Here is an 11,483-nt window from a genome sequence, read left to right as displayed (position 1 = left end):
AGCCTTGCCCAATTTGAGCTCTGGTCTTACGCTAACTTTTTTACTTTTACCTCTTATATTTCGTCTCAACTGGTAAAAATATTGATTGACAGGTTAAAATCCATGTCCCTCTCTTGGAGCAGGAATTGATACAGGGATTAGGAAACCCCAGCACAGGCTAAGAAGTCCAACTGGCTGCTACAAATGTGAGGTCCTAAAGAACACCCAGGCCAGATGCTTAAACATATCTCTTTGCTAATAGCTTAGTACAAAGAAGAAAAAGGGTCCCTTGCTAGGTACCATATTTCAAATGGTTTTAGAGATGGGAATTAAGGTAATGAAAACAGGTGAATAAATACTAGCTTTTCTTGTTGAAAATACAGGTGGTTCTTTCAAGAGCAGCCGCTATGTTTTAGGGGAAGATACTAGAAATATATTTTTCTAATTTCATTATTCTGAAACTTGATCTTTCTTTGGAAAAGTTTGAAACACTACATAAATGCAAGATACTAGGACAGTTATTAATATTATTAATATTGACATTATCATTTGTATTAGTTATCTATTGCTGTGTAACACATTACCCCCCAAACTGGGTAGCTTGAAACAACAGTTTTTGTAAAGTAGGAATCTGGCCATGGCTTAACTAGGTCCTCTGCTCAGAATCTCACAGGCTGCAATCAAAGTGCTAGTTGGTTGGCAGAAATCTCAAGGCTCAAGTGAGGAAGGATCCCCTTTCATCCGCACACATGTGGCTGTTGGTAGGATTCATTTCTACGTGGGCTTTTTGCTGGAGGCCACCCTCAGTTCCTTGCATTATGGGCCTCTCCATAGGGCAGCTCACAGCATAGCAATTTGCTTTATAAGAGCAAGTGAGCAATAAGGCAAGTGAGAGTGCTGTTAAGATGGAAGTCACAGTCTTTTCTCATCTAATGTTAGAGTGGCATCCCATCACCGCTGCCACATTCTATTTGTTAAAAGCTAGTCACTAGATCCGTACTACACACAGGGAAGGGATTACGTGAGATACCGAATATTAGGAGGCAGGGATCATTGGAGACCTTTTTGGAAGCAGTCTACTATCTCATTATGACTTCAGACATACTGAGGCAATGTCATATTGTACTTAAGAGCACAGGCTTTGAAGACAGAGGAGATTGAGTCCCAGAACTGTTATTTATTAACATGTGACTGGACAAGTCACTTAACCTTTGTAAGTTTCCATTGCCTAGTCTCTAAAAATCATGGGTACTCCACAGAGTCAGAGGAACGATTAAATAAGACATCAGGCCAGGCGTGGTGGCTCACATCTGTAATCCTAGCAATTTGGGAGGCTGAGGTGGGCCGATCACTTGAGGTCAGGGGTTCAAGACCAGCCTGACCAACATGATGAGACACTGTCTCTACTAAAAAAAAAAAAAATTAGCCAGTCATGGTGGTGGGCACCTGTAATCCCAGCTACTCAGGAGGCTGAGGCAGGAGAATTGTTTGAACCCAGGAGGCAGAGGTTGCAGTGAGCCAAGATTGTGCCACTTCACTCCAGCCTAGGTGACGGAGTGAGATTCCATTTAAAAAATCAATCAATCAATCAATTAATCAATCATCAAAGTCAAGCATTTAGTACAGAATTTGGCACATAGTAAATACTCAATTAACATTGCCAATTATTATAGGTCTGATATGAGACCAGACAAGTGATGGGGCCGTCAATGCTTTTTTTTTTTAATTGCACATCACCCCTTTATTATACTGGTCTGGAAAAAATAATATTTAGTATATTATACTCAAAATGAATACCGGGCCCATATGGCAGGGCTAAGCAACTAGAACATGATTCAGAAATAAGACAGTGAAAAACACACTTGGACATGATCAAGGGGTATTTCTCTGCCACAAAACAAAGTGGAGAAGGCGTTCTAAAACACACAGCAGGATGCATTCCTACCCCTTAGAAGTCAAGGAGCTTATCCCATATTGGTCATATTGATGTGAAGAATGGCTTACTTTCTGATGATTTTGTGTGGGACTGTTTCAACTACCACTAGAAATCCCAGAAGGCCTTTTGTTTTGTATAATTTTATATATAGATAGATATAGATATATATGTATATGTGTAGATATACACACATATGTATCATTTTATATATGTATATATGCATATATGTACCATTATATACATACACACATCTGTGTACCATTATATATACATGTATGTGTATATATACATATATATATATAGAGAGAGAGAGAAAATGTAGCACATAATTTAGGATTGATCTCAACCTTCTGGAGCCAGCTCCTCTAGAGTCAGGAAGGAAAGAACTAGTTATTTTTTTACATCATCATGCAGGTTACATTTATCTTCCACTGGAATGACTAAAGCCCCCTGAGGCAGTGACCCGGCTACAGGAGAGCACAGGACTGGCTCCTGGGGGACAATAGGCTCTCTTGCTTCTCTGCATTGGTCATGCCTTAGCATGGTTCCCTCCCTAACCCCTACTTAAGCAGGTTCTTAGTAAACAAAGGACTAGCAAAAATCTGAGTTACTACCTCAATACTACCTTGAATGAGAGGAGTCTTCCCTCAGCTTGGACTGAGAACCCACACCCCAGAGATGTTGTTCTGACTAGACTGTGTGAAGGAGGCAGGTGCAGGAGACAAAATGGCTAAAATAAAAATGGGGGGCATCAGTCCCCATCTGCAGCTACAACTTGAGAAACCTGCAGATGTGATTGGTGTGGCACCCGCAATGGGCTGGGCAGGGAGGGTGTCCCTGGGGATATAGCCTGCCTGTTGGCCTTCACTTCTTGGCCTAGCCGTGGCAGCCACGGCCTCCTTAGCTTTACCTATGGAAGTTAATCCCCCAAGAACTGCATGGGATTAATGGGCTTCCAGATCTTGTCCAATACTTAAACAACGGGAATACCAGTCAACAGGTTCAGCTCCATGATGGCCTCTTCAGAGAGACTTTCAGGATGCTTGACAAGGGGACATCAATATTTAGAAAGGACTCTTTTTAAAAAAAAAAAAATTTTTTTTTGAGACAGAGTCTCACTCTGTCGCCCAGGCTGGATTGTAGTGGTGTGATCGTGGCTCACTGCAACCTGTACCTCTCAGATTCAAGCAATTCTCATGCCTCAGTCTCCCAAGTAGCTGAGATTATAGGCAAGTGCCACCACGCCCAGCTAATTTTTGTATTTTTAGTAGAGACAGGGTTTCGCCATGTTGGTCAGGCTGGTCTCAAACTCCTTACCTCAGGTGATCGGCCTGCCTCAGCCTCCCAAAATGCCGGGATTATAGTCATGAGCCACCACGCCTGGCCTAGAAAGGATTCTTATGTGAAAAACCCAAGACCTAGGATGATGTGGATGATCTCAATAAGAGCTCTTATAGCAGCCATATCAACAATTCATCATTATATCCTGTGGATTTTACCTCCAAAATATACCTTCAATTTACAGCTTTCTTCCTTGTTCCTCGGACACTTTCTGTCACCTGCATGACAGCAATGCCCTCCTAACTGGTCTCCCTAATTCCTCTCCTGAAGGACCTCCACTGAAGCCTTCATATGGCAACCAAGGTGATCTTTACGGTATCTTAAAAGACCAAAGCACTCTCCAGATTTAACACCTTTCAATGGCTATGCATTTTATATGAAATCCAAATATTTTAATCTGGTCTACATGGCTCTGTCTATCTTTCCAACCTCATTTGCTCCCAACTCACCTTGCCCTTTATACTGGCCACACCAACTTTCTTTTGGGCCCTTGGACTTGATAAGTTCTTGCCTGCCATGGGGACTTTGCACATTCTGTTTTCTCTGCCCAAGACCCTCTTACTCAGACACTTCCTCTAGCTGACTCCAGTCATTCTTCGGGTCACAGTACCAGTCACCCAGTATGGACTTTCAGCACCTTCCTCTTTCAATTCAAATGGGGCTTTGCCATCATTATCTCTCGTAGTATCTTGTGCTCTCTCTCTCTCTTTCACAGTTTCTAACTTTATATTTTGAGGGAATTATATGTTTAATTTCTGTCTCTTCTGAACAAACAAAGACTGTATGTTTTATTCACCACATTATATTTTAGACTAACACAATATCTGATACATACTGTTAGGTAGGAAATAAAGGAGAAAGGGGAGAAACCTCAAAACTTGAATTACAGCATACCCTAACACTACACTTCTCTCCTTACTTATAACACCTCACCCTACTTTCAGCATTCTATTCTCTGTTAAAAGAGGCATCTGGCCAGGCGTGGTGGCTCATGCCTGTAATTTCAGCACTTTGGGAGGCCCAGGCTGTCAGGAGTTCCAGACCAGTATGACCAACGTGGTGAAATCTTGTCTCTACTAAAAATACAAAAATTAGTTAGGCGTGGTGGCGGGCACCTGTAATCCCAGCTACTCGGGAGGCTGAGGCAGGAGAATTGCTTGAACTCAGGAGGCGGAGGTTGTAATGAGCCGAGATCATGCCATTGCACTCCAGTCTGGGCAACAAGAGTGAAACTCTGTCTCAAAAAAAAGAGGCACCTACACTTTCTCTGTTTCAGGAATACCTGTGTCCATCAGGGAACAGCTTTCTCTCTATTTCATTCCATCTTAAGAGAATTTTTGATACTTTTTTTAAGTTAAGCACTTAAAGACTCAGAATAGTCTCACTATTTGGTTATTTTATATTTTCTTTTATATCTGAAATAATAATATTGACAAATTTTTTATGAAGCCTGTATTTTAGAGGTATATGCAATACTTACAGATGAAATGATATATTATTGGGAAATTACTTCAAATAATTTTGGGCATTGGTGGGAGCCACAGGTTTAGATGAAGCAAGATTGATAATTTTTGGAGCTAAGCGATGGCACACAAATATTTGTTATACTATTCTATTTTAATTTGTTTGACATTTTTAATAATAAAAAATGTAAAAGGATCTTTACAATGTAATTTTAAAACCTCCCAGATTCTATATACCTGTTTGGTTTCTCCCAACTCCATCTTAGGTTCTTACCATACTGGACTTAGAAAAATAGTGACTGAGAGTGTGGTCTGGTCCAGACTACGTGAGTTCACATTCTGGCTCCACTACTTACTAGCACACATAATTGGTATATCCTGAAAGAGGCAGTACGACCTTTCTGTGATTTGGTTTCCTTTTCTATAAAGTGGGGATAAAAGGAAATCTCAAACTATTATGAAGATATAATGAAATAAGGAATGTAAAATGTAGTCTGGCATGTAATATGTGCTTACTCATGCTAATAATGACAATCATTTATAAATTAATCCAATCGATAATTTACTGAGTACCTACTCTACATGGGTCACCGCTCTAAAGGTAGCTATTCTTATTCCTAGATTTGACTGTTAACTGTAAATACACAGAAACCTGAACAAAAGGGGAAATTTCCAGATACTTAAGAGTTGAAACTTGGTTCTTGAAGGACATAAGACCCTATGGGCAGAAGATATATTTTGAGGATATTCTTTTTATAATGGATAAGAACATAATTGCCCGGTTAACAACAACAACAACAACAACAAACAATTAAAAGCCTATGCACTGGGAACGCTTACCCATTCAGTAAGGACAAACCCAGGAGAATTTTTATCTCAAATTCAAAACCTCAGGGGGACAAGATTCGTGGATTTGATATGCATTTCTTTCTCAGGTTGCATCTGAGGAAAATGCCCTCACGCTAGTCACCTGTCTGGTGTTGCTTATTTAGCCCATAGCTACCATGGCCTTAGAAAGACCAGAAGCAGGGGCAGGCAGAGAGTTTTTTCCAAAGATAAAGTTTCCTTGACATTGCGAGTGCCCCCTTCTCTATCTGCAGCTGCCTGGTCTTGTCCCTGCTACAGATTCTCCCCAGCCTCTGTCTCTAGTCAGGAGCCTCAGACCCCTTGATGATGGAGCCCTGGTGTGAGATCTTGATTTCCTCATCTTCTGCTCCTGCTCGTCCAAGGCTCAGGCCCGGCTGCCCTCCTGGCTTGGTGCTGTCCACCTCTCTACTCTTCGGGTCCACAGTTTCATGAACCTGAAGCCACCTCATGCCTTGGTGCTGTCAAGAGAGAGAAAGAGAAAAAAATATGACCTTGGAGATTAAGATTCTTAGCAGCAGACTTATTGAGAGTTGCACAGGCAAGAAAGGGAGAAAGTAGGTTAAAAAGAAAACTTTTTTAAGAGTACATAAATGTCTTAAAATGTGGAAGTTTTGTTTAGGAAAATAATTCTAAGGAGTTCTTTTAGAATTATTTCAGAATGTTTTTGAAAGACTTAGAAACACAAACACTTTTACATAAGTCTCAATTACATTATCTAATTCAGGGTGAACACAGAGTGACTGCTTTTCTTAGGAAATCAAGCTTCCTCTCACCTAAGCATGTGGCATCTGACAAAATATGTTGACCACCATTATTTTAAAAGTTATTTTCTCATTTTTGTATATATATCAAGATCCAAATTAAAGTTTTTTCTTTTCTTTTTTTTCTTTCTTTTTCATTTCTTAAGTCATCAGCTGGAGAGAAAAGGAGAATCATCCTATGGTATCTACCAATGATATCTGTAGCAGTTACAGGGGAGAATTTGAAACTCAGTTTGGCTGATGTGATTTTTAAAAAATTGCTATGGATTTTATTAAATAAATGATGCACTCTAATGACCTTTTTTCTAGTATTGGTGGAGCTGGTAGCATGTCCACTTTTTGAATCTCGCGGGGAAATCAGCAGAATTCTGTTATTGACGTGCTCAGTAACTATTCATCCTCCCATGTTGATTTCCTGTAGATACCACCATAGCAGCCACATGGACATTTCCTACTCTCCTTAACACTTCCAAGCTTCCCTACTCCAGCCAGTCTCAGTTGTTAATATCACTTCCTCTTCTTTTTGAGGCAATCAGAGCCATAGAATGGGAGCTTTTGCTTTCTCAGCTTGCCTTCTCTCCACGGTGATTCTCCACATCTATATAAGCTCAATGAAGATTAAAATGTGTGTTGGCGGAGGCAACCAATAGGTTTGCAAAAAACACTGGCAGTAGCATTCTCCAGTAGGAGAATTTTAAGGGATTGCTGCTTGCTTCTTAAAAATTCTATCTACTGCAAATTGTCAGAAAAAATAGTTAATAATATTTTGATCAGAAAAATAAACCCTATATTTTGCAAATAACCGAAAGAATTTTTTTTGTTGTCTTCAGCATCTTTTCTCTTTTACCTTTCCTAGCACCCCTTTCATTCCTTGAAGGAAAGCCAGTATCAATTTCAGAGCAATAGGGGGGAAAACAGATTTATTTTGTAGACCTCAAAAGAAACTGTTTTTCCCTCTTAGCCCAGTTCCCAGGGGCCCGATTTCTGTCTGTTCACAAGACTCCATTTCTATCCCTCACACCTTGGTCTTGTTCCCGGTCCCTCTTCAAACTCTTCCTCATACAGTGCCTAATCGTACCCAATCCCTCACCCTTTCCTCTCTTATCTTAGCACTTCTTTTATCTTATAGAATTCTGGATCTATGATCAGCAAACTCCCCTGTAACTCTGACTTCCTGAATGTACCTTGTACTTCTGCTTACAACTGAAACCAGGCTGTTCCCTGAGGATACGGCTCCCTTACAGCCTTCATGCATGCCATGCACTCCATTTATCTTGGGCTAGAAGTAAAAAGTGGAATGTTCATTTCCATCCCCAAGCCATTTCTCTTCCTTTGAAGCCCCAGATCTTCTGAGTCTCCTAACTTCTTATTAGATATATTTTTGTCCCCTGTTTAGTTGTCATCTACTGACCCCCTTCTCGGACTCTTTCCTTTGAAGAGTTTTGCTCCCTGTCTTCCTCTCCAACCCTGCAGTTGGCACCATTCTTAGTGACTTTTGACATTACAAGATGTCAAACATCCCAGTCTCTCTGGTCTTGGCCCCCTGAACTTCAGTCAGCTTTTCCGTCATCCTGCTCCAGCCACCCACACCTATAGTCATAGCCTAGTCATCCTAATCACCACTAACAGCACTCCTCTGAAATCACACTTTCAATAAGCTGTCTTTTTTTTTTTTTTTTTAAGAGATAAGGTCTCACTGTGTTTCCCAGGCTGGATTTGAACTCCTGGACTCAAGCAGTACTCCTGCCTCAGCCTTCTGAAGCAATGGGATTATAGGTATGAGACACCATGCCTGGCTAATAAGCTGCCTTTTAAATACAGACTCCTATCTTTCTAGCCCCCTTATTCCTCTGTAGACACTGTAATAACTCTCTGGCCCCCTTGACATGTTTAAATGACCACTTTCTTTTTTAAAGAAAGGTGAGAGGAGACTTGATTTCCTAAGAAAAGCAGTCACTCTGTGTTCATCCTGAATTAGATAACATAATTGAGGCTGATATAAAAGTATTTGTGTTTCTAAGTCTTTCAACAGCATTCTGAAATAATAATTCTGAAGAATTCCTTAGAATTCTCTTAGAATTCTAAATTACTTTTCTTTTACTTATTTATTTTTATTAATGTATATTGTTGGTACATATTTTGGGTGTACATGTGATACTCAGATTTCTGTATACAATGTGCAATGATCAAATCAGGGTAACTGGGATATCTATCACCTCAAAGATTTATCTTTTACTTGTGTTGGAAACATTCCAAATCTTTTCTTCTAGCTGTTTTGACATACACAACAAGTTATATTTAACTATAATTTTCCTACTACACTATCATTCTTTTCCTTTGTTTTTTTTTGAGATGGAGTCTCACTCTGTTGCCCAGGCTAGAGTGTAGTGGCACAATCTCGGCTCACTCCAACTTCCACCTCCCAGGTTCAAGCAATTCTCCTGCCTCAGCCTCCTGAGTAGCTGGGATTACAGGTGCGCATTGCCACGCCTGGTTAATTTTTGTATTTAAGTAGAGATGGGGCTTCACCAAGTTGACCAGGCTGGTCTCGAACTCCTGACCTCAGGTGATCCACCCACCTCAGCCTCACAAACTGCTGGGATTACAGTGTGAGCCACCGCGCCCAGTCTCCTACTGTACTATTAAACACTGGAACTTATTTCTTCTATTGAATTGTATTTTTGTTCTCCTTCTCTTCATCCTCCCAACTCTTCCATTCCCAGCCTCTGGTAACCATCATTCTACCTCTACCTTCATGAGCTCCACTTTTTTAGCTCCCGTATATGAATGAGATGAGAAATAGCAATATTTGTCTTTCTGTGCTGATATAGTTTGGATGTTTGTCCCTCCAAATATCATGTTGAACTGCAATCCCCAGTGTCCGGGGTGGGGCATGGCGAGAGGTGTTTAGATTCTGAGGAAAGATCCTTCATGAACCGTTTGGTGCTGTTCTCATGGTAATGAGTGTGTTCTTGCTCTGAGTTCATGTGGTGATTGTTTAAAAGAGCATGGCACTTCCTGCCTCTCTCCCACTCCCTTTCCCACCATGTGATACATCTGCTCCCCCTTCACCTTCTGCCCTGATTGAAAACTTCCTGAGGCCTCATCAGGAGCAGATGTCAGCACCGTGCTTCCTGTACAACCTGCAGAACTATGAATCAAATTAAACCCCTTTTCTTTATAAATTACCCTGCCTCAGGTATTTCTTTATAGCAATGCAAGAATGGCCTAACACCTGTTCCCAGCTTATTTAACTGACCACTTCCGACTATTCATCATTTCTCTTCTGTTTTCACGTCCTTGCTTCCCAGTCTAGATTTCCTGGTCCAGCACTTCCATGCAACCATCCTCAATGGACTTTCCCCTCTTTTCTTACATCATATTCATCTATCAAAACCCCAAGCTCTTTGAACACATATCTGCACCAAAGTTGCTAACCTTTGCTAGGAAAATGATACATAGGACCTATGGGGTGACTGGTTGCATCCAAATTCATGATCACAAACCCCAAATGAACATCCAACAGTGCCCAACTATCCTGCTCATTTCTAGTGGTTTTGTTTTGCTTTCCCACTCTCTGAAATCGCTTCTTTTTTTTTTTAGAACAGAGTCTCACCCTGTAGCCCAGGCTAGAGTGCAGTGGTACAATCTCAGCTCACTGCAACCTCCACCACCCGGGCTCAAGCAATCCTCCCGCCTCAGGCTCCCAAATAGCTGGGATTACAAGCATGCACCACCACACCTGGCTAATTTTTGTATTAGTGGAGATGGGGTTTCACCATGTGGCTTGAACTCCTGACCTCAAGTCATCCACCCGCCTCGGCCTCCCAAAGTGCTGGGATTACAGTTATGAACCACTGTACCCAGCCTGAAATCACTCTTTCACAAGTCTCATTTCCCACACTTTCTTATTTCCTCACTCCAGCTGATGACCTTTCCTTGCTGTTGATTGATGGAATAGAATTAAGAACTCTCTTATTCCTGCTACCAAATAGAAAAACCTATGTATTTTTCAGGTTCTCCTGTGTTACTTCTTCCTTTTGTTACCACCCCCATCTTGTGACTTGAATACCATCACCCCTCTCCTCAAGGACTTCATTCATTTGATTATTTCCTCTCTCCAGTATCATCCGTTTCTCCCTGTCTATTGGCTCATCTGATCAGTACAACAGATAGACTCTGCTGTGTCCTGTTTAAAACAACAATTTTCCTTGGCCTCACATTTCCTACCAGCTTTTTCCTTATTTCTCTTTTGCTTTTTGCTGCAAGATGTTCCCTAACTGGTTCTATACTTACTGTTTTCACTTCTTCACTCCCATTCTCTCTTCCAATAACTTCAGCCTGGCTTCTGCCTCCACCATTCCAATGAAATGGTCCTCTCAAGGCCACTAATGATCCCCAGGTCACCAAATAAAATGGATACTTTCCTGTCCTCATTTTTACCTTTCAGCAATTTTCGACAAACTCGATAACTTTCTGTTTCTAGAAATACTTCCCACTCTAGGGGTTCTCTTCTACTCCCTCAGAACGCTTGGCTGGTTCCTTCTTCTCTTTCTTCCACCCCAAATATTGGAGGGCTCCTGTACTCCCTCTTTTTCCCTTGTTTCATCTACAAGCAACCTCCCTCCCTCCGACGGCAACCTCCTCCTCCTCCATGGCTTTGAGCATCACCTCGATGCTGCTTACTCTCAAACGTAATCTTGGGCACTCTTCTCTTTCCCCTGTGTTCCAGACTCATACATCTAACTGCCTATATATCTCCACTTCAATGTCTAGTGTGCATCTAAAAATGGAATTGTCCAAATCATTCCCTACCCCTCAAAATTGTCTGTCTGCCAGGCTTCACGGTTTGAATAATGGAACCACTCTGCACCCAGATGCTGAAGTCAAAAATCTAAGTGATATTTTGCTTCATCTCATTCCCTCCTTCTCACTCCAACACATTAGAATATATCCAGAATATGCCCATTTCTTTTGTTTTTGAGATAGTCTCACGCTGTTGCCCAGGCGAGAGTGCAGCGGCATGATCTCAGCTTACTACAACCTCCACCTCCCGGGTTCAAACAATTCTCATGCCTTAGCCTCCTGAGTAACTGGGACTCAGGCACATGCTGCTATGCCTGGCTAATTTTGGTA

This window comes from Macaca fascicularis, chromosome 17 (assembly GCF_037993035.2).
Source record: "Macaca fascicularis isolate 582-1 chromosome 17, T2T-MFA8v1.1".
NCBI classification, from domain to species: domain Eukaryota; kingdom Metazoa; phylum Chordata; class Mammalia; order Primates; family Cercopithecidae; genus Macaca; species Macaca fascicularis.
This window is presented reverse-complemented; position numbering follows the sequence as displayed.